Source organism: Atractosteus spatula, chromosome 5 (assembly GCF_055471065.1).
Source record: "Atractosteus spatula isolate fAtrSpa1 chromosome 5, fAtrSpa1.hap1, whole genome shotgun sequence".
Lineage (NCBI taxonomy): Eukaryota > Metazoa > Chordata > Actinopteri > Semionotiformes > Lepisosteidae > Atractosteus > Atractosteus spatula.
The window spans coordinates 3,233,710-3,256,333 of NC_142710.1; the positions used below are offsets into that span (position 1 = coordinate 3,233,710).

At 45.2% G+C, this 22,624-nt stretch overlaps 12 non-coding genes across 12 annotated transcripts; 6 read left to right on the forward strand and 6 right to left on the reverse strand.

The window, feature by feature from the left end:
* Positions 1-1,465: 1,465 nt before the first annotated feature.
* On the reverse strand, positions 1,466-1,539 carry trnam-cau (transfer RNA methionine (anticodon CAU)). Its single transcript has one exon. It is a non-coding gene; the product is annotated as a tRNA-Met (tRNA).
* Positions 1,540-2,986: 1,447 nt separating this feature from the next.
* trnal-cag (transfer RNA leucine (anticodon CAG)) lies at positions 2,987-3,069 on the reverse strand. Its single transcript has one exon. It is a non-coding gene; the product is annotated as a tRNA-Leu (tRNA).
* A 6,169-nt stretch (positions 3,070-9,238) lies between these two features.
* On the forward strand, positions 9,239-9,310 carry trnap-ugg (transfer RNA proline (anticodon UGG)). Its single transcript has one exon. It is a non-coding gene; the product is annotated as a tRNA-Pro (tRNA).
* Positions 9,311-9,640: 330 nt separating this feature from the next.
* trnam-cau (transfer RNA methionine (anticodon CAU)) lies at positions 9,641-9,713 on the reverse strand. The gene has a single exon. It is a non-coding gene; the product is annotated as a tRNA-Met (tRNA).
* A 355-nt stretch (positions 9,714-10,068) lies between these two features.
* trnai-aau (transfer RNA isoleucine (anticodon AAU)) lies at positions 10,069-10,142 on the forward strand. Its single transcript has one exon. It is a non-coding gene; the product is annotated as a tRNA-Ile (tRNA).
* A 2,521-nt stretch (positions 10,143-12,663) lies between these two features.
* On the forward strand, positions 12,664-12,735 carry trnap-ugg (transfer RNA proline (anticodon UGG)). Its single transcript has one exon. It is a non-coding gene; the product is annotated as a tRNA-Pro (tRNA).
* A 330-nt stretch (positions 12,736-13,065) lies between these two features.
* Positions 13,066-13,138, reverse strand: trnam-cau (transfer RNA methionine (anticodon CAU)). Its single transcript has one exon. It is a non-coding gene; the product is annotated as a tRNA-Met (tRNA).
* Positions 13,139-13,493: 355 nt separating this feature from the next.
* On the forward strand, positions 13,494-13,567 carry trnai-aau (transfer RNA isoleucine (anticodon AAU)). Its single transcript has one exon. It is a non-coding gene; the product is annotated as a tRNA-Ile (tRNA).
* A 2,528-nt stretch (positions 13,568-16,095) lies between these two features.
* trnap-ugg (transfer RNA proline (anticodon UGG)) lies at positions 16,096-16,167 on the forward strand. Its single transcript has one exon. It is a non-coding gene; the product is annotated as a tRNA-Pro (tRNA).
* A 1,163-nt stretch (positions 16,168-17,330) lies between these two features.
* trnaa-agc (transfer RNA alanine (anticodon AGC)) lies at positions 17,331-17,403 on the reverse strand. The gene has a single exon. It is a non-coding gene; the product is annotated as a tRNA-Ala (tRNA).
* A 3,887-nt stretch (positions 17,404-21,290) lies between these two features.
* On the reverse strand, positions 21,291-21,372 carry trnas-aga (transfer RNA serine (anticodon AGA)). The gene has a single exon. It is a non-coding gene; the product is annotated as a tRNA-Ser (tRNA).
* A 579-nt stretch (positions 21,373-21,951) lies between these two features.
* Positions 21,952-22,025, forward strand: trnai-aau (transfer RNA isoleucine (anticodon AAU)). Its single transcript has one exon. It is a non-coding gene; the product is annotated as a tRNA-Ile (tRNA).
* Positions 22,026-22,624: the final 599 nt, after the last annotated feature.

Consider the following 22,624-nt stretch of genomic DNA (forward strand, 5'->3'; position numbering starts at 1 on the left):
ATTCATTGTTATCAAAAATGACTTAGAATCGATCATGTTGTGATAGTTTGAAATATAAAAGTCAATTGATTGTCCATAATATCGCTATTCTATTTTTTCGAAGAAATGTTTGTTAAAAGAAAAGTCCAGCACCAGCTGGATTTGAACACACAACCCATGAGCTGATAAGCGGGCACGTAGAATATAATAATATCGTTATTAAATTCTTTAGATACGCGATTCCATATTATATTCCCTATTAATCAAATTCTAAAAGTATGCTTGTTGACTCCGGTATCTCTTTAGTTAAAGACTTCGATGCTTAAAATGTTTAGGGAGAAATGGAATACTGGTGTGTATTTTTTCTTTAAAGTACCAAGACCAGCCATATACAGTACTGTATGTTTATGTTCCAAAATTAATATCGTTTATGGCCTTCACACGCGTTACAGTATGCTCCTATTCTTTTTATGCTCAGCTACTAAGATTTCCCTTCAGTGGTAAAATTCTATATCTACAACGGGCACAGCAAAGACGTTTACTGTAAGTCTTTCTACGACAGACCAACCGACCACGAGTGCGCCTGTCGGTCAACCAATCACGTACTGCAGTGCCGCGCGTCATCTTGCGTCACAATGCGCGACGCCACCTGTGGTACGTGTCTGTAACGCGCACTTTGAATGGCTGCATCTGTAGGACAGACATGCAACCCAGACAGAAATTTAAATGTTAACAGACACATCATTTGAATTTACCATAAAGCATCACGTAGTCGGCAGGTTATGAACTGCACGGGGAGACCCCAATAAAGTTGTAGTCCATCGCCTTAACCACTCGGCCACAACTACACGCACAGCCTCACCTGCTCCTCCGCCAGCTGATCCCATCAACCACCAGGACCCCACTACGGTCCTCGAGTATCACACTGGTATTAGAAATGCAGCGAGACTCCGGCATTCAGATCTGTTTTATAAGCAAAACAATGTTTATGAAGAAGGTGAAATACTGCTGTGTATTTTCCTCATTTTTAGCCGCCACTGCCGGCTATACACAGTATGATAATATTGCAAATATCGTATTATTTTCAGCTGCAAACAATTAATTATAGTTACAAAATTTCACCTTAATATTCCATATTAAGTGGATTTAAAGATGCTAAACAGTAGGAAAAGAGATTAAATGAAGATAATCGTTTCACCAACATCTACCGCTCCACGAGCGCTCTAGACTTTAACTTCAACAAAGTGATCACTCGGCACTCCTACACCGCGCTCAGAGATGACTGGGCTCTGTCTACATTAGACATGCTCTTTCACAGCCTAGCCCACCTGCTCAGGACCTTCTCACACTTTCTAAAGAAAATGTACACGTCTTTGTGACAAGCCTGTCTTAGATTTTTTTAACTTCTTATTAAGAACGCAGGATGTATAATCCTGCGTCTGTGAATTGAGAAACAGAGGTGTCTGTTTTATAAAAGTTGAAACAGTGGCCCGTACGGGGATCGAAACCGCGACCGTGGCGTTATGAGCACCACGCTCTAACCAACTGAGCTAACCAGCCTCCTACTACCCACTGCCTGATCTGTTGCTGTCAGACGTGCTTCTGTGTTAAACGCACAAGGACAAAAACAGCCCGGAGACTCCGATCGAGCACTGGGCTGTGCTTTTCTCCCTTGGAAAGGTCACGCTTTCCACGAGGTACGCAAGAACACGCGTGTATGAGCGAACAGGAGCCGCCTGTGTCAGAAGAGTAAATGAGACTGACCCGCTACCTACTGCGCTAACGAGGCTGGGTGATTAGTTGTAACTCAGACCATATTCCCATAAAAGATTAAAACGCCGGGCTAAAGAAAAGAGATCTCATCTTCATAACTCATAAGACAAGAGACCAGAACACCACGCGAAGTCATATAAAGCGCATTAAACTGATGACCACAAAACTTTGAAACATACAGCAGGCAAACAATGTCAGAAATGAGGTTTCTAACGCTGGAAAGTTATTTTAACTGAGCTTGGGACGAGTGAAAGCACACGGTGAGTTCACCTGCTTTCAGTTGTTTATTTACGCTCATGAACACTCAATAAGTAGCTAAGAGAGCTTGGTTTCATCCTTTTAGTTTCATTGTTTTCAAAAGTTCATCGTAATATTTTTGTCAGCGATTGTTATAATAAATACAGAAAGATTTTTAAACAAAATCACATTCAGGCAGATTTTCAAAAACCTTTTAAGAGTTGACGGGTTTCACCTTTGGAGCAGCAGTTAGATTAGTCGGAAAAAGGAAATTTGTATAACATCTCTCCACATTTTCATTCTCAATTCTGTGAAGAATCATATTAACAGGCTGAACTGGAAACATCAGCCCTGAGAGGAAGAACACAGGAAACAGAGCTCACAACTAACACCAAGCACGTGCTCCTTGTTAGTATTGTGGTGAGTATCCCCGCCTGTCACGCGGGATACCGGGGTTCGATTCCCCGACGGGGAGACGGATAACTCCTTAACTACCTCACATCAGTTTAAAAAAACAACGTTTTAACTGAAAATGAGACAAACTCGTCTCCCGTTAGAGCTGAAACAGCAATTCATCAGTAGAAGCAGAAGCCTTTAGAATACGAGACATGTTCACCTTCAAACCCGCAGCCACTGGACTCGCTTGTCTCGGGACTAATTGCAATGAGAATCGCGTTAGTAGCTCCGTGTCCTTATCCGGTCTCTTTCAAATTACGAGGGACGTTCAGTTATATACTGTGCAAACAGGAAAGACAAGGTAACAAACCTATATTAACGGGTCCTGCATATTAATTTACTGATCAGATGAATTGAAATGTTCTGATTCACAGCTCCTGCAGATCGTGCTCAGGGTTCAGCTCGCGAGATGCTGTAGAAACAATTTCGGTGTGCAGTACTTAGTGCTTCCTTCACTGGCGCTCTACGGAGAAAAGATGAGAATGTCTCTGTGATATATTTATTATATTTCTATAGTTTATACCGACAAGAAAGCTGTGTGTGTCAGGAGTGGGATTCGAACCCATGCCTCCAGAGGAGACTGCGACCTGAACGCAGCGCCTTACACCGCTCGGCCATCCTAACGTCTGACAACGAGGCCAGCCGGTCCCATGAGGCACCGCGACCGCACTACGTTCCTCGAGTATCACACTGGTATTAGAAATACAGCGAGACTCCGGCATTCAAATCTGTCGCAGATGCGCTGGGTTATATCAGCAAAAAAATGTTTATGAAGAAGGTGAAATACTGCTGTGTATTTTCCTCATTTTTAGCCGCCACTGCCGGCTATAGACAATATGATAATATTTCAAATATCGTATTATTTTCAGCTGCAAACAATTCCTTATAGTTACAACATTTCATTTTAATATTCCATATTAAGTGGATTTAAAGATGATAAACAGTTGGAGAACAGATTAAATGAAGATAATCATTTCACCAACATCTACCACTCCACTAGCACCACCTAGCAATGGTGTTTTCTCATTGAATCAGCGCTGCGTGATGAGAAATGACACACGTTCTGAGTGGCGCCTTGTTCCTCCCCAGACCGTTATTGAGGTGCCTCTCTGTTTTTAAGACTCAAAGGGATTTCAAGTCCAGCATCTTAACCACTCGGCCACAACTACACACACAAACCCACCTTCACCCGAACTGACACGGGCTCGTTCCCGCATCGTTTCCACTCCGTCCCACTCTCTTCGTGCTCAGTTTTGGGATTTCTATCTATCTATACCGATAATCACCAGCGGATTCACTAAGCAAACACAAAAGGTAGCGAAACAGCCTCTCTGTTTCCTTTCAAGAGCTGTAGAGTCTCTCCAGCAATCAGAAGTTCCCGTGGGTTTAGATAAATTAAACTTGAATTGCCTTTTTTAGACTTCACCCATCAGATGGCTCATAAAAAACAAACGCATCTGCGACAGATTTGGCAGGAGAGAGGGAAAGGGTGGGCTCGTTGGCCTAGTCTAAACGATCGGCGCGAGTCTCACTGCACTGGTCTGTTTCCCATCAGTCGGTGAGATCCACACCATCCGCTGTCACAATAAATCCCAATCCATCATTTAGGATCCCAGCCATTCCGGAACAAATTCTCCCCCCTGCGCTCTGGCAAGCGGTACCATGCTATTAAAACAAGATCAACTGGACTCCAGAACAGTTTCTATCCCACTGCAGTGCACATCCTCAACAGCTAACTGCAGGGCCTCAGCCTCAATGCATGTCCACTCTCTGCTCTTCCTCATTGTCTATTATGTTTCATTGTTACTACTACATACTTATTGTCCCACAACATAATCCAGTCAGCAGGATTTGAACCTGCACGTGGAGATCTCAAAGGATTTTCAGTTTATCGCCTTAACCACTCGGCCACGACTACCCGCAAAACTTATGTTCTCCGAACTGACATGGGCTCGTTCCCGGATCATTTCCAACCTGTCTCCGGCCTGTCTCTGGTCTCTGTGCGCGAAGAGACCATCTTTTTTTCTATTATTGTAGGAAGACATATCCAGCCCTCCTCGGGAGCACAGCACAGCGAGTGTCGTGAGGTTATAGCCAGGTGCTGCAGCTGACGGGCTGACTGCTAGTTTACAAGATCCGGTGGTGGAGACACCTTCACCACTCGGAGTTTATCTGCTGCTCTCATGTATCATTATTTTAAAAAGGTGTGAGTGGACACCGAGCATCATAGCGAGGGATCGAACCGTGTTTATCGCGGACAAAAGGTAAGAATTGAGTTTGATATGTCTTCCTATCACATAATGAAACCGGGCTCATCCAGAATTTGAACCCAAGACCTTTTGCACCCTAAGTGAGAATCATACCCCTAGACCAACAAGCCACTTGGTGAGATTTCAAATTGTTCTTTTCAGAATGATGGCGAAAAGGGGTGACGATTCACCTGTCGGAATGAACATGATATATATGAACATTATTTCCGTGTGACTGTTGTAACACAGACCATATTCCCTCAAAAGATTAAAACGCCGAGCTGAAGAAAAGAGAAGATCTCATCTTCATAACTCACCGGACAAGAGACCAGAACACCACGCGAAGTCATATAAAGCGCATTAAACTGATGACCACAAAACTTTGAACCGTATATCAGGCAAACAACGTTCAGAAATGGAGTAAAAAGCAAGCGGGAATTATAACTAAGCAGTCTGAGTGTGGATCGTGTCGTTGGTGACGGGGAAAGAGTGTCTCCCACTTTCATCATTCCACCCCGGAGCGGATTAGAAAGGAGACAGAAATGAAACCGGTTTCCCTCTGAGCGTCTTCCAGGCTGTAATGCGCGCTGCCTGTTCACGGACGACATGGCGGACTGACCGCTGTGGCCACCAGGTGTCGCCAAAGACAATACAGCACAGGAATGAACGAGCCAGAGCTCAGTATCTTGTGTTTCTTCTTCGTTTCTTAGTTTCTGTTCGTAACAATAGTGCGTGTAGGAGAAATGAAAGTAAGAAATTAGTTATAAAATACATTTAATGTTTCAAAATATCTTATGGTATAAATGAACAATTTCAGTTCATTTAAGTGATTCTACCTTGTGATAATCATGATAATACAGTTTCACAGTGTATCAAATACTGTGTTGACATTTGTGGTCCAAATAAAAGAATGAAGTCATGCCCCACTCAAAAACCATGGTTCAAGAATAAAATCAAAGCCAAGCTGAAGGAGCGGTCTGTGGCCTTCAACTCTGGAGATCTTGGGCTGTACAGGAAAGCCAGGTGTGACCTGGAGAGGGCCATCAGACATGCGAAAAGGGACGACAGAGACAGGCTTGAATCACAATGTGGGGGCATTAACACAGCGCGCCTCTGGAATGGCCTGAGGGCTGTCATTAATTATAAAGGACAAATGGTTGTTAAAACAACAGCTGATGATTCACTGCCTGACCAACTAAACAACTTCTATGCCAGGTCTGATGCTCACAACACGGACCCTTCACCCAGAACGCCCAGTGAGCCTGGGGAGCTTGTGCTGCAGCTGTCTGAACAGGGGGTACGGAGAGCTTACGGAAAGGTGGAGCCACACAAGTCTGCTGGCCTGATGGCCTCCCCTCCTGTGTTTAAAAGGCCTGCCTGTCCTGGAGAGAGGTCTCCTGTAGCAGGACTGTTGCCCACACTTGCCTGCTGGCCTTCAAAGAGCTGCTGGGCTCAGGAGCAGAGAGGGGGACCCCAGCCCGGGTACTGGGGAGCCCTGGTCCACTTGAGTCTTTCGGCGATGACGCTGAAAGGGAGAGAGGAATGGGGTTTAGTTGGAGATGGAGATTTGAATTGCCGTTCCTGAGGCGCCTCTCTGTCCCTATGGCTCTCCCCTGAAGGAGAGCTGTCAGCCGACATTATCAGCAACCATCGAGGTCAAGCGCAGGATTTCCTCCGTACCAGAGGCGAATGACGAGAACTGTGACACAGAGAGACTCCCTGTCAGATAAAATGATACGACAAACGTGCAGCTCAGTCTGATAGGAATTAAATGTTAACAGGGATGTTACTTGAATTTATTCTAGTCCATCACCTTAACCACATGGCCCCAACTACACACGCATCCTCACCTTCTCCCGAACTGACACAGATGCGTTCCCGCATCATTTCCAACCCAAAATCTATCTGCATGATTAATTTGCTATTTCTTTCTCTCTATATCGATCATCACCAGCAGATCCACTAAGAAAACAGAAGGTAGGAAAACTCAGCGGTAGATACTTGACTAAGGAGGCCGGTTAGTTCAGTTGGTTAGAGCGTGGTGCTAATAACGCTAAGGTCGCGGGTTTGAAATACACATCATTATGAAAAGACGACCTATGAATAAATCAAAATTACTTCCACTTCTCTTTATTGGTGGAAATCGCAGAAATTAACAGAATTGTTTCATCTTCGGATGAACTTCCAAAAAGATTCTTCCGGGTTACAGGCGGGGATACTCACCCCTATACTAACGAGGAGCGGGAGCTCTGTTTCCTCTCAGGAGACGTTTCCTCTCGGGGCTGATATTTCAGGATTTGGCGATTTGGCTTTCATTTCGATTATCTTCAGAAACTTGTTCCCAGCTGTGGAACCGCTACTGCTCCCCCACAGAGGCTACTATCACGTTCGGAATCGATTATTTCAGCTTCGGTTTTGAGTTTTAAAACGCGTTAAGAAGTCCTTCCGACAGAGCATGGGCCAGGTGAGAGGAAATGGTGTTTTCACCGGGTCTCGGATGTGTAAAGACGCCTATAAACTGTTAGTGAGTAATATAAATTCATTAATGGTGAAGTAATTAATTTCAGTTTGTAGTCTATTTCTGTTGTTTCCGCTCTTGATGAAACCAGACAGTTGAGCCACTTTTAAAGACACAACTACACTAACGAGGAGCGCGTGTCTACCGCTGAGCGAGAGATCTGTTCACTGTCAGGAGACATTTCCTCTCAGGGCTGATCTTTTAGGTTTCAGCGTTTAGTTAATCTTCATCCTTCTTTTTGCAGGAGATTGTAATAACAATTACGGATTAAAAAAAATCTAACTCAGATTTTCGAAAAACTTCTAAAAGTTGACCGACTGCCCCTTTGGAAGGGAAATGTATATAAGATCTCTCTCCCTGCTTCAGAAACTGTCATCACACTGGAGAGAAGTTACACGTGTCCATACGCGCTTCTGACAGGAATCACAATAACATCGCAGTGAAAGCAAATGGCGTTTTCACCTGTTTAATTGCACGTTATTGTTGGAAAATGCAACGGAATTCGTTATTCTTCTGATATGAGTTTAAACAAACGTTTAATTGTAAGTGAAGTCAGCTTGTTAAAAATGAAACCAGCGCCCCGTCGCAGAAACGTACCCCGGTCTCCCGCGTGAAAAGCGGGGATCCTCCTGTGCGCCATACTGACGGGGAGCGACCGCGGTGAAGTTAGCTTGAAGCTCGAAAGCGATTTTGGCCTGTAGCGTTTTCACGAAATCCCCTAGAGTTACGAGAACGATATTTAGGAATATAAATTTATTATAATTCTGAGAAGTATAGGACTGACCTCTTTAACAACGCACGATGTGTAATTCTGCGTCTGTGAATTGAGAAACAGAGATGTCTGTTTTATAAAAGGCGAGAGAGTGGCATTCAAATCTGCCGCAGATGCGCTGGGTTATATAAGCAAAAAAATGTTTATGAAGAAGGTGAAATACTGCTGTGTATTTTCCTCTTGTTTAGCCGCCACTGCCGGCTATACACAGTATGATAATATTGCAAATATCGTATTATCTTCAGCTGCAAACAATTCCTTATAGTTACAAAATTTCACCTTAATATTCCATGTTAAGTGGATTTAAAGATGATAAACAGTAGGAAAACAGGTTAAATGAAGATAATCGTTTCATCAACATCTACCGCTCCACGAGCGCTTTAGACTTTAACTTCAACACAGTGATCACTCGGCACTACTACACCGCGCTCAGTGATGACTGGGCTCTGTCTACATTAGACATGCGCTTTCACAGCCTAGCCCACCTGCTCAGGACCTTCTCACTGTCTCTAAAGAAGAATTACACGTCACTGTGACAAGCCTGTCTTAGAAGTGCTCTGTGCTCTGTTTACAACAAAAACCACAGCCCGCTTGAGTCTAGGTCTTACTGACAGAGAAATGTATTTTTTGAAATTCTGGGGCTAAACTTTTATTGTGTTGTTTTGTTGTGCTTCAGTCATCTGTTTGACCTTCCTCGCGGGGAAATTATAAAGACTCTACAGTTCGGACACCTACTCTGATATTTCGATCTTAAATTAAGGTCTGCTTCTTTTGACGGTCTTATTATGCAAAGAGTGTAAGACCCAAGTGCTCGTTTATTAAAGTCCGAGATCCTGACCGATTTGACTTTATACCGATAATTGCAGCAAATTAATGAAGAAAAGAGAAACACGAGAAAAAAACTGCTGCACACATGTGGCCAGTCTTAATGAGCTGTTGCTGTCAGACGTGTTTCTGTGTTAAACGCACAAGGACAAAACCAGCCCGGAGACTCCGATCGAGCACTGGGCTGTGCTTTTCTCCCTTGGAAAGGTCACGCATTCCGCGAGGTAGGCAAGAACACGCGTGTATGAGCGAACAGGACCCACCTGGCACGAGTGAATGACCCCCCCGCGAGCTCACTGGCAGGAGAGAGGGGAAGGGTGGGCTCGTTGGTTTAGTCCAAGCGAACGGCGCGAGTCTCACTGCACTGGTCTGTCTCCGGTCTCTGGGCGCGAAGAACACGTGTGAAATTTGAGGGGCAGCTTGTCGCAGGGCTCGTTGGTCTAGGGGTATGATTCTCGCTTTGGGTGCGAGAGGTCCCGGGTTCAAATCCCGGACGAGCCCATCTTTTTTTCTATCATTGTAGGAAGCCCTCCTCGGGAGCACAGCAGAGCGAGTGTCGTGAGGTTATAGCCAGGTGCTGCAGCTGACGGGCTGACTGCTGGTTTACAAGATCCGGTGGTGGAGACACCTTCACCTCTAAGAGTTTATCTGCAGCTCTCTCGTATCATTATTTTAAAAAGGTGTGAGTGGACACCGAGCATCATAGCGAGGGATCGAACTGTGTTTATCGCGGACTAAACATCTCGTATTCAGCGTGGAAGTGAAGAACACACGTGTGGGAGTGAACGTCCCACGCCCCATCCGTGAAGAGCCCGAAACAGCACTGAGCCCTGCCCCGTGTGAGGATCGAACTCACGACCTTCAGATTATGAGACTGCCGCGCTACCTACTGCGCTAACGAGGCTGGACGATGGCTGAGCTGCAGTATGAACTCACACGATATGATTTCAAATCAATCGGTGAGATCCACACCATCCGCTGTCACAATCCTGTCAACATCCAGGCTGTTACTGAGGTGCCTCTCTGTTTTGGAGACTCAAATGGATTTCAAGTCCAGCGACTTAACCACTCGGCCACGACTACACGCACAAACCTACCTTCTCCCGAACTGACACAGGCTCGTTCCCGCATCATTTCCAACCCAAAATCTCTCTGCGTGATTAATTTGCTATTTCTGTCTCTCTATATCGATCATCAACAGCTGATTCACTAAGAAAACAAGAGGTAGGAAAACTCAGCGGTAGATATGTGTCTCACGAGGCCGGTTAGCTCAGTTGGTTAGAGCGTGGTGCTAATAACGCCAAGGTCGCGGGTTCGATCCCCGTACGGGCCAGTGAGTTTCATCTTCACACACCCACTATTTCTAGTCTATCGACGCAGAAATACACATCATTATGAAAAGACGACCTATAAATCAATCAAAATTACTTCCACTTCTCTTTATTGGTGGAAATCGCAGAAATTAACGGAATTGTTTCATCTTCGGATGAACTTCCAAAAAGATTCTTCCGGGTTACAGGCGGGGATACTCACCCCTATACTAACGAGGAGCGGGAGCTCTGTTTCCTCTCAGGAGACGTTTCCTCTCGGGGCTGATATTTCAGGATTTGGCGATTTGGCTTTCATTTCGATTATCTTCAGAAACTTGTTCCCAGCTGTGGAACCGCTACTGCTCCCCCACAGAGGCTACTATCACGTTCGGAATCGATTATTTCAGCTTCGGTTTTGAGTTTTAAAACGCGTTAAGAAGTCCTTCCGACAGAGCATGGGCCAGGTGAGAGGAAATGGTGTTTTCACCGGGTCTCGGATGTGTAAAGACGCCTATAAACTGTTAGTGAGTAATATAAATTCATTAATGGTGAAGTAATTAATTTCAGTTTGTAGTCTATTTCTGTTGTTTCCGCTCTTGATGAAACCAGACAGTTGAGCCACTTTTAAAGACACAACTACGCTAACGAGGAGCGCGTGTCTACCGCTGAGCGAGAGATCTGTTCACTGTCAGGAGACATTTCCTCTCAGGGCTGATCTTTTAGGTTTCAGCGTTTAGTTCATCTTCATCCTTCTTTTTGCAGGAGATTGTAATAACAATTACGGATTAAAAAAAATCTAACTCAGATTTTCGAAAAACTTCTAAAAGTTGACCGACTGCCCCTTTGGAAGGGAAATGTATATAAGATCTCTCTCCCTGCTTCAGAAACTGTCATCACACTGGAGAGAAGTTACACGTGTCCATACGCGCTTCTGACAGGAATCACAATAACATCGCAGTGAAAGCAAATGGCGTTTTCACCTGTTTAATTGCACGTTATTGTTGGAAAATGCAACGGAATTCGTTATTCTTCTGATATGAGTTTAAACAAACGTTTAATTGTAAGTGAAGTCAGCTTGTTAAAAATGAAACCAGCGCCCCGTCGCAGAAACGTACCCCGGTCTCCCGCGTGAAAAGCGGGGATCCTCCTGTGCGCCATACTGACGGGGAGCGACCGCGGTGAAGTTAGCTTGAAGCTCGAAAGCGATTTTGGCCTGTAGCGTTTTCACGAAATCCCCTAGAGTTACGAGAACGATATTTAGGAATATAAATTTATTATAATTCTGAGAAGTATAGGACTGACCTCTTTAACAACGCACGATGTGTAATTCTGCGTCTGTGAATTGAGAAACAGAGATGTCTGTTTTATAAAAGGCGAGAGAGTGGCATTCAAATCTGCCGCAGATGCGCTGGGTTATATAAGCAAAAAAATGTTTATGAAGAAGGTGAAATACTGCTGTGTATTTTCCTCTTGTTTAGCCGCCACTGCCGGCTATACACAGTATGATAATATTGCAAATATCGTATTATCTTCAGCTGCAAACAATTCCTTATAGTTACAAAATTTCACCTTAATATTCCATGTTAAGTGGATTTAAAGATGATAAACAGTAGGAAAACAGGTTAAATGAAGATAATCGTTTCATCAACATCTACCGCTCCACGAGCGCTTTAGACTTTAACTTCAACACAGTGATCACTCGGCACTACTACACCGCGCTCAGTGATGACTGGGCTCTGTCTACATTAGACATGCGCTTTCACAGCCTAGCCCACCTGCTCAGGACCTTCTCACTGTCTCTAAAGAAGAATTACACGTCACTGTGACAAGCCTGTCTTAGAAGTGCTCTGTGCTCTGTTTACAACAAAAACCACAGCCCGCTTGAGTCTAGGTCTTACTGACAGAGAAATGTATTTTTTGAAATTCTGGGGCTAAACTTTTATTGTGTTGTTTTGTTGTGCTTCAGTCATCTGTTTGACCTTCCTCGCGGGGAAATTATAAAGACTCTACAGTTCGGACACCTACTCTGATATTTCGATCTTAAATTAAGGTCTGCTTCTTTTGACGGTCTTATTATGCAAAGAGTGTAAGACCCAAGTGCTCGTTTATTAAAGTCCGAGATCCTGACCGATTTGACTTTATACCGATAATTGCAGCAAATTAATGAAGAAAAGAGAAACACGAGAAAAAAACTGCTGCACACATGTGGCCAGTCTTAATGAGCTGTTGCTGTCAGACGTGTTTCTGTGTTAAACGCACAAGGACAAAACCAGCCCGGAGACTCCGATCGAGCACTGGGCTGTGCTTTTCTCCCTTGGAAAGGTCACGCATTCCGCGAGGTAGGCAAGAACACGCGTGTATGAGCGAACAGGACCCACCTGGCACGAGTGAATGACCCCCCCGCGAGCTCACTGGCAGGAGAGAGGGGAAGGGTGGGCTCGTTGGTTTAGTCCAAGCGAACGGCGCGAGTCTCACTGCACTGGTCTGTCTCCGGTCTCTGGGCGCGAAGAACACGTGTGAAATTTGAGGGGCAGCTTGTCGCAGGGCTCGTTGGTCTAGGGGTATGATTCTCGCTTTGGGTGCGAGAGGTCCCGGGTTCAAATCCCGGACGAGCCCGTCTTTTTTTCTATCATTGTAGGAAGCCCTCCTCGGGAGCACAGCAGAGCGAGTGTCGTGAGGTTATAGCCAGGTGCTGCAGCTGACGGGCTGACTGCTGGTTTACAAGATCCGGTGGTGGAGACACCTTCACCTCTAAGAGTTTATCTGCAGCTCTCTCGTATCATTATTTTAAAAAGGTGTGAGTGGACACCGAGCATCATAGCGAGGGATCGAACTGTGTTTATCGCGGACTAAACATCTCGTATTCAGCGTGGAAGTGAAGAACACGCGTGTGGGAGTGAACGTCCCACGCCCCATCCGTGAAGAGCCCGAAACAGCACTGAGCCCTGCCCCGTGTGAGGATCGAACTCACGACCTTCAGATTATGAGACTGCCGCGCTACCTACTGCGCTAACGAGGCTGGACGATGGCTGAGCTGCAGTATGAACTCACACGATATGATTTCAAATCAATCGGTGAGATCCACACCATCCGCTGTCACAATCCTGTCAACATCCAGGCTGTTACTGAGGTGCCTCTCTGTTTTGGAGACTCAAATGGATTTCAAGTCCAGCGACTTAACCACTCGGCCACGACTACACGCACAAACCTACCTTCTCCCGAACTGACACAGGCTCGTTCCCGCATCATTTCCAACCCAAAATCTCTCTGCGTGATTAATTTGCTATTTCTGTCTCTCTATATCGATCATCACCAGCTGATTCACTAAGAAAACAAGAGGTAGGAAAACTCAGCGGTAGATATGTGTCTCACGAGGCCGGTTAGCTCAGTTGGTTAGAGCGTGGTGCTAATAACGCCAAGGTCGCGGGTTCGATCCCCGTACGGGCCAGTGAGTCTCATCTTCACACACCCACTATTTCTAGTCTATCGACGCAGAAATACACATCATTATGAAAAGACGACCTATAAATCAATCAAAATTACTTCCACTTCTCTTTATTGGTGGAAATCGCAGAAATTAACGGAATTGTTTCATCTTCGGATGAACTTCCAAAAAGATTCTTCCGGGTTACAGGCGGGGATACTCACCCCTATACTAACGAGGAGCGGGAGCTCTGTTTCCTCTCAGGAGACGTTTCCTCTCGGGGCTGATATTTCAGGATTTGGCGATTTGGCTTTCATTTCGATTATCTTCAGAAACTTGTTCCCAGCTGTGGAACCGCTACTGCTCCCCCACAGAGGCTACTATCACGTTCGGAATCGATTATTTCAGCTTCGGTTTTGAGTTTTAAAACGCGTTAAGAAGTCCTTCCGACAGAGCATGGGCCAGGTGAGAGGAAATGGTGTTTTCACCGGGTCTCGGATGTGTAAAGACGCCTATAAACTGTTAGTGAGTAATATAAATTCATTAATGGTGAAGTAATTAATTTCAGTTTGTAGTCTATTTCTGTTGTTTCCGCTCTTGATGAAACCAGACAGTTGAGCCACTTTTAAAGACACAACTACACTAACGAGGAGCGCGTGTCTACCGCTGAGCGAGAGATCTGTTCACTGTCAGGAGACATTTCCTCTCAGGGCTGATCTTTTAGGTTTCAGCGTTTAGTTCATCTTCATCCTTCTTTTTGCAGGAGATTGTAATAACAATTACGGATTAAAAAAAATCTAACTCAGATTTTCGAAAAACTTCTAAAAGTTGACCGACTGCCCCTTTGGAAGGGAAATGTATATAAGATCTCTCTCCCTGCTTCAGAAACTGTCATCACACTGGAGAGAAGTTACACGTGTCCATACGCGCTTCTGACAGGAATCACAATAACATCGCAGTGAAAGCAAATGGCGTTTTCACCTGTTTAATTGCACGTTATTGTTGGAAAATGCAACGGAATTCGTTATTCTTCTGATATGAGTTTAAACAAACGTTTAATTGTAAGTGAAGTCAGCTTGTTAAAAATGAAACCAGCGCCCCGTCGCAGAAACGTACCCCGGTCTCCCGCGTGAAAAGCGGGGATCCTCCTGTGCGCCATACTGACGGGGAGCGACCGCGGTGAAGTTAGCTTGAAGCTCGAAAGCGATTTTGGCCTGTAGCGTTTTCACGAAATCCCCTAGAGTTACGAGAACGATATTTAGGAATATAAATTTATTATAATTCTGAGAAGTATAGGACTGACCTCTTTAACAACGCACGATGTGTAATTCTGCGTCTGTGAATTGAGAAACAGAGATGTCTGTTTTATAAAAGGCGAGAGAGTGGCATTCAAATCTGCCGCAGATGCGCTGGGTTATATAAGCAAAAAAATGTTTATGAAGAAGGTGAAATACTGCTGTGTATTTTCCTCTTGTTTAGCCGCCACTGCCGGCTATACACAGTATGATAATATTGCAAATATCGTATTATCTTCAGCTGCAAACAATTCCTTATAGTTACAAAATTTCACCTTAATATTCCATGTTAAGTGGATTTAAAGATGATAAACAGTAGGAAAACAGGTTAAATGAAGATAATCGTTTCATCAACATCTACCGCTCCACGAGCGCTTTAGACTTTAACTTCAACACAGTGATCACTCGGCACTACTACACCGCGCTCAGTGATGACTGGGCTCTGTCTACATTAGACATGCGCTTTCACAGCCTAGCCCACCTGCTCAGGACCTTCTCACTGTCTCTAAAGAAGAATTACACGTCACTGTGACAAGCCTGTCTTAGAAGTGCTCTGTGCTCTGTGCTCTGTTTACAACAAAAACCACAGCCCGCTTGAGTCTAGGTCTTACTGACAGAGAAATGTATTTTTTGAAATTCTGGGGCTAAACTTTTATTGTGTTGTTTTGTTGTGCTTCAGTCATCTGTTTGACCTTCCTCGCGGGGAAATTATAAAGACTCTACAGTTCGGACACCTACTCTGATATTTCGATCTTAAATTAAGGTCTGCTTCTTTTGACGGTCTTATTATGCAAAGAGTGTAAGACCCAAGTGCTCGTTTATTAAAGTCCGAGATCCTGACCGATTTGACTTTATACCGATAATTGCAGCAAATTAATGAAGAAAAGAGAAACACGAGAAAAAAACTGCTGCACACATGTGGCCAGTCTTAATGAGCGGTTGCTGTCAGACGTGTTTCTGTGTTAAACGCACAAGGACAAAAACAGCCGGGAGACTCCGATCGAGCACTGGGCTGTGCTTTTCTCCCTTGGAAAGGTCACGCATTCCGCGAGGTAGGCAAGAACACGCGTGTATGAGCGAACAGGACCCACCTGGCACGAGTGAATGACCCCCCCGCGAGCTCACTGGGAGGAGAGAGGGGAAGGGTGGGCTCGTTGGTTTAGTCCAAGCGAACGGCGCGAGTCTCACTGCACTGGTCTGTCTCCGGTCTCTGGGCGCGAAGAACACGTGTGAAATTTGAGGGGTAGCTTGTCGCAGGGCTCGTTGGTCTAGGGGTATGATTCTCGCTTTGGGTGCGAGAGGTCCCGGGTTCAAATCCCGGACGAGCCCGTCTTTTTTTCTATCATTGTAGGAAGACATATCCAGCCCTCCTCGGGAGCACAGCAGAGCGAGTGTCGTGAGGTTATAGCCAGGTGCTGCAGCTGACGGGCTGACTGCTGGTTTACAAGATCCGGTGGTGGAGACACCTTCACCTCTAAGAGTTTATCTGCAGCTCTCATGTATCATTATTTTAAAAAGGTGTGAGTGGACACCGAGCATCATAGCGAGGGATCGAACTGTGTTTATCGCGGACTAAACATCTCGTATTCGGCGTGGAAGTGAAGAACCCGCGTGGGAGAGTGAACGTCCCACGCCCCATCTGTGAAGAGCCCAAAACAGCACCGCTCCCTGCCCCGTGTGAGGATCGAACTCACGACCTTCAGATTATGAGACTGACGCGCTATCTACTGCGCTCAAGAAGCTGGACGATGGCTGAGCTGCAGTATGAACTCACACGATATGATTTCAAATCAATCGGTGAGATCCACACCATCCGCTGTCACAATAAACCCCAATCTGTCATTTAGGATCCCAGCCATTCCGGAACAAACTGTTACTTGCTACAGCTGAACGAGTAAGCATTCCACTACACTTGTTGTACACGGCAAAAAAAAAAATCTTGAATCAAAAATTCATGAACGATTTCAGAAGCTTCCTCTTTATTACGTTGCACCCACGTTTTGTACTCCTCGCAGTCATGTACAGTATATACATATTCATATGCTGTAGACTGTATATATATAGTTTCTCATATACGAGTGTGATTTGGGCTTGAAAGATGTCATCTGGTAATGGAGCGAACGGCCGGCGATACCGGACAGCCTTTCCCTCCTGTGAGTCCTGTTGATGCGAAGCTCTGCTGTGCTGTACTCTCACCCGCTGTGTGCTCGGCACGAACTGGATTATATAATAATGGATTGAAAGGGACACATTCTGACGTGGGTTTAATTAAGATTGACACCTGTGTGTTAGAAAATAAATAATCAATAAAATACATCGCAGACTTTCTCCCGTTTTAACAGGTTTCCCGTGGAAGGGTTAAGTTACAGTTTTATAAATTGAAAACGTGGCGGGGAGAGGTCATCGCCTCCTTACAGCGCTCGACGCAAAGTCTTCACAATGTTGCAAGTGAGACAGGAGTCTGTCCTCTCTAGGACGTAGAGCGCAAAAGCTGGAGGATGCGGGCATCGATCCCGCTACCTCTCGCATGCTAAGCGAGCGCTCTACCATTTGAGCTAATCCCCCTTCCTCTCCTGGCGATCACACTAAATCCCTCACGAGTCCTCTGTGCGATCGCACACTCGTGAAAAACACACTTGAAATCGGAGCACGCACGACCTCTCTGGCTCTTTGGTCTAGGCTTGCTGTTTGGTTGCGAGAGGTCCCGGCCTCAAATCGCGGACATGCCCTGTTTTATTCCATGATTACAAGAACATACGTCCAGCTCTCCTCGTATTTTCTGCTTTTATGAAACGACTATAGTAGCACAGCAGAGCGCGTATCGTGATCACGCCTCACTCACTGTGAGATTATAGCGAGGTGTTTGAGCTGGCGGGCTGTCGGCTGGTTCACAAGAACCGGTCGTGGAAAGATCTTCACTGCTCGGACTTTATTCTGCTCTCATGACAGTGGAGGTGACTTTCAGTGCGCTTCACTGCTCTCTGAATCTGGCACACTGTTAGAACAGAAATTCTCCATGAAATAAGTCCTGGATTTTCTCCCGTTCCAACAAGTTTCGGGTGCGTGGTCAAAACAATGTCATAAAAACGACAAAGTGAAGGCTGAGAAAACATTAACAATGTACTTTATACACAACGCAAGTGTTTTCGTAACCCTAGGAGGTTTTGTGAAAGCGCTACAGGCGTGCCAAAATCGCTTTTACACTGCTATTTTCTCCTGTTGGTTTTTTAGAGTACATCTGATTGACTGGTCTTCTCTCTTGCGGGGAGACGGGACTCTTCAGAGAGGGAGTCTCCCACTTGCGTGTAATTAGCAGGAACCGCAGAAGCCCTGAATCAGAACATTTCTAGTGCTGTAATTGAGCAGAAAGTCCGAGCGGTAAAAGCGTTGGACTTAAGATCCAATAGACATAAAACCACGTGGGTTTCATCCCCAGTCCTGGTAGACTCTCCTTAACTAAGGAGCAAGTAAAGGTTTATTCTCTGCTGAGAAGAAAACAAACACAACATTTCGGCCGTGGAGCCTTCGAGTGTCTAGAATTACACGTCACTGTGACAAGACCGTTCTCTGTGCTCTGTTTACAACAAAAACCACAGCCCGTCTAGGTCTTTAAGCGCTTTGAGAAGCCACCTTTAAAGGCGCTATATAAAATAAAGTTTATTATTATTATATTACTGAAAGAGAAATGTAATTTTCTCTATTTTTGGAAATTCTTGGGATAAACTTTTAAAGACATGTTGATTTGTCAATTGTCAATTTTTAACTAGGCTAAAAACACCTTTTCTAGAAATCCTTTTCCATCTGTCTGTGCTACGATCCTCCTCACACACTACTAACACGTGTAGAATCAGTTGGTATTAATGAGGTTTCTAACACTGGGAAGTTATTTTGACTGAGCTTGGGACCAGTGAAAGCATACGGTGATTTCACCTGCTTTCAGTTGTTTATTGACGCTCATGAACACTCAATTAGTAACTAAGAGCGCTTGGTTTCATCCTTTTAGTTTCATTGTTTTCAGAAGTTAATCGTAATATTTTTGTCAGCGATTGTTATAATAAATACAGAAAGATTTTTAAACAAAACCACATTCAGGCAGATTTTCAAAAACCTTTTAAGAGTTGATGGGTTTCACCTTTGGAATAGTAGTTAGATTAGTCGGAAAAAGGAAATTCGTATAACATCTCTCCACATTTTCAGTCTAATTTCTGTGAAGAATCATATTAACAGGCTGAACTGTAAACACCAGCCCTGAGAGGAAGGAAACAGAGCTCAAGACCTTCTCAGGCACGCGTACATTAGTATAATGGTGAGTATCCCCGCCTGTCACACGGGAGACCGGGATTCGATTCCCCGACGGGGTGGTAGGTAGCTTTTTAACCACCTCACTACACTTTTAAAAAAACAACGTTTGTCAGATCTAGACTCAAGCAGGCGTCATGTTTTGGATTGCTGTTTCAGTTCTAACTGGAGACTGGAGTTTGTCTCATTTTCAATCACACATGAAACACTTTCACACACGAGGGGAAACAAGCGCAAGCTGAGCGAATCAGCACTTAAAGTTCTTCTGTAATAATCCGCAGAGGGCCCATTAGCTGATCTTTAGCTGATCACTGGACTGTGGGTTCAAGCGGCCGGTTAGTTCAGTTGTTTAGAGCATGGTGCTAATAACGCCAAAGTCGCGAGTTCGATCCCCATAAATCGATTTCCACAAGTGATGAGCTCACTGAAAAGAACGAAGCTCACAGGAGGACTGAAACCCTGTTCTGTAACTTAGCTGCTGGGAATGACACTGTGGGGGCAGTCTTTCCAACTGTCAGAAAATGCATCGCACACTCCTTAACTTTCTCCCCAAGGACTCCCGATCTGCTGAGAGGAGATTTCAGCAGAGAGCACCGGAGCCGCGCTTCATGCGGAGAGAAGATGAACAGGAGGCGCGGCTGTTGAATGCTTGACAATCGCGCAGCGCTCTCTCCGCAAGGCGCGAACGCGGCTACAGGAGACCTGTCGGCACACAGAGCTCTAAACTCACTCCTGGAAGAGGCAAGAGGACGCTCTACCAGCTGAGCTCACCCCCTGCGCTGCGCCCTCCTCCTCGGCGTCACCTTGTGCCGCTTCTCCACCTCTTAGGGGCACCGTCACTGCCTGTTGTCTGCAGGGCGGTCCCGCCAAATGTGAGGAGGACGGCGGGACCTTCTTCTGCCTGCTGCACGAGTCGAGCTCTTGTGCTCGTCAGTTCAATGCTCTTTACATCAACTCCTACTGCCTGTTGGCGCTTTATCGCCATATGTAACCGGTACAGGTACAGTACTGGTCCAACGGAATTCTTACTTACAGAAAGTCTCTCGATTGTTGAAACAGGTGTAAAAACACAAAGTGCAGACAGTGCATCAAGACAATATATAAACAGACAGTAGACAGTGTACAAGTAAACAAGTAAACAGTTCGAATGTAAACGATGCAGACATGTAAACAATGACTGGAGATGTGCAATAAATAAATAAGAAATCATAATGAGGTAGATGGTGTAGGTGTGGTCCGAGGGGCATGGCCAACTGTGTTTGCCACTCGCACGGCTATCCCGGGGACTGAAGAGAGCTGAACTGAAGGAAATTCGTATTTAAATACAGTGCAAGTCTTCAATGTGTTCTGGCACTTCCGGGTCTTCACTGAAGATATTTGTTGTGTTCTTGAGTGTGATGGGACCGTGCACTGGTGTCTCTCAGGGGAAAACGGGGTTTCCACCGGTTGTGGAGCAATTGGGGGGTTCAGAGAATAAGTTGTGTGGGCGCTTGTAACGGTGCGCTAAAGAAAAAAATCTCTGAGATGAAGCTCTAAAGATGCACGACCCACTACGTTACTCGAGTATCACACTGGTATTAGAAATACAGCGAGATGTCACAATAAATCCCAATCCGTCTTTTAGGATCCCAGCCATTCCGGAACAAATTCTCCCCCCTGCGTTCTGGCAAGCGGTACCGCACTGTTAAAACAAGATCCACTGGACTCCAGAACAGCTTCTATCCCACTGCAGTGCGCGTCCTCAACAGCTAACTGCAGGGCTTCAGACTCAATGCATGTCCACACTCTGCTCTAACTCATGGTCTACTATGTTTTTTTGTCACTACTACATACTTATTGTCCCACAACATATTGATGGCTCCTGTTCTATTTATTGTTTGTAATGTACTGTCTCCATTGTTGTTGTCCAGAGAGATCAGTGAGAATAAGAATTCCAATGTACATGTACATATGGCAATAAAGTTCCCTACTCCTCTAGTCTACTCGTGTCAGATACACAGAAGATAAGAAGTGAGTTTGATATGTCTTTGTATTATCACATAATAAAGACTCCCTGTCAGATAAAATGATACTACAGACGTGCAGCCCAGTCTGATAGAAATGCAAATGTTAATTGACATGTTATTTGGATTCACCAAAAGGAAAAACAAACCCGTAGTCGGCAGGACTCGAACCTGCGCGGGGAGACCCCAATGGATTTCTAGTCCATCGCCTTAACCACTCGGCCACGACTACACAGAAACCCAGAGTAAAAATGGAGTAAAAAGCAAGCGGGAATTATAACTAAGCGGTCTGAGTGTGGGTCGTGTCGTGGGTGACGGGGAAAAAGTGTCTCCCACTTTCATCATTCCATCCCGGAGCGGATCAGAAAGGAGACAGAAATGAAACCGGTTTCCCTCTGAGCGTCTTCCAGGCTGGAATACGCGCGCTGCCTGTTCACGGGCGACGTGGCGGACTGACCGCTGTGGCCACCAGGTGTCGCCAAAGGCGAATGACGAGAACTGTGACACAGAGAGACACCCTGTCAGATAAAATGATACAACAAACGCGCAGCCCAGTCTGATAGGAATTAAATGTTAACAGAGATGTTACTTGAATTTATTCTAGTCCATCACGTTAACCACTCGGCCACGACTACACACGCATCCTCACCTTCTCCCGAACTGACACGGGCTCGTTCCCACATCATTTCCAACCCAAAATCTCTCTTCGTGATTAATTTGCTATTTCTATCTCTCTATATCGATCATCACCAGCGGATCCACTAAGGAAACAAAAGGTAGGAAAACTCAGAGGACGAACCTTCTCTCACAAGGCTGGTTAGCTCAGTTGGTTAGGGTATGGTGCTAATAACGCCAAGGTCGCGGGTTCGATCCCCGTACAGGCCAGTGAGTCTCATTTTCACACACCCACTATTTCTAGTCTACTGACGCAGAAATACACATCATTATGGAAAGACGACCCATGAATCAATCAAAATTACTTCCACTTCTCTTTATTGGTGGAAATCGCAGAAATTAACGGAACTGTTTAATCTTCAGATGAACTTCTAAAAAGAATCTCCCGGGTTACAGGCGGGGATACTCACCCCTATACTAACGAGGAGCGGGAGCTATGTTTCCTGTTAGGAGACGTTTCCTCTCGGGGCTGATATTTCAGGATTTGGCTTTCATTTTGATTATCTTCAGAAACGTGTTCCCAGCTGTGGTACTGCTCCCCACGGACGCTACTAACACGTTCGGAAATGATTATTTCAGCTTCGGTTTTGAGTTTTAAAACGCGTTAAGAAGTTCTTCCGACAGAGCACGGGCCAGGTGAGAGGAAATGGTATTTTCACCGGCTCTCGGATGTGTAAAGACGCCCATAAACTGGTAGTGAATACTACCTCCCAAAGTGGAGATGGGTATCTAACTCGGGCTCGTTCCCGCATCATTTCCACTCCAACCTGCTCTCTTCGTGATTCATTTACTATTAATTGATTAAATGA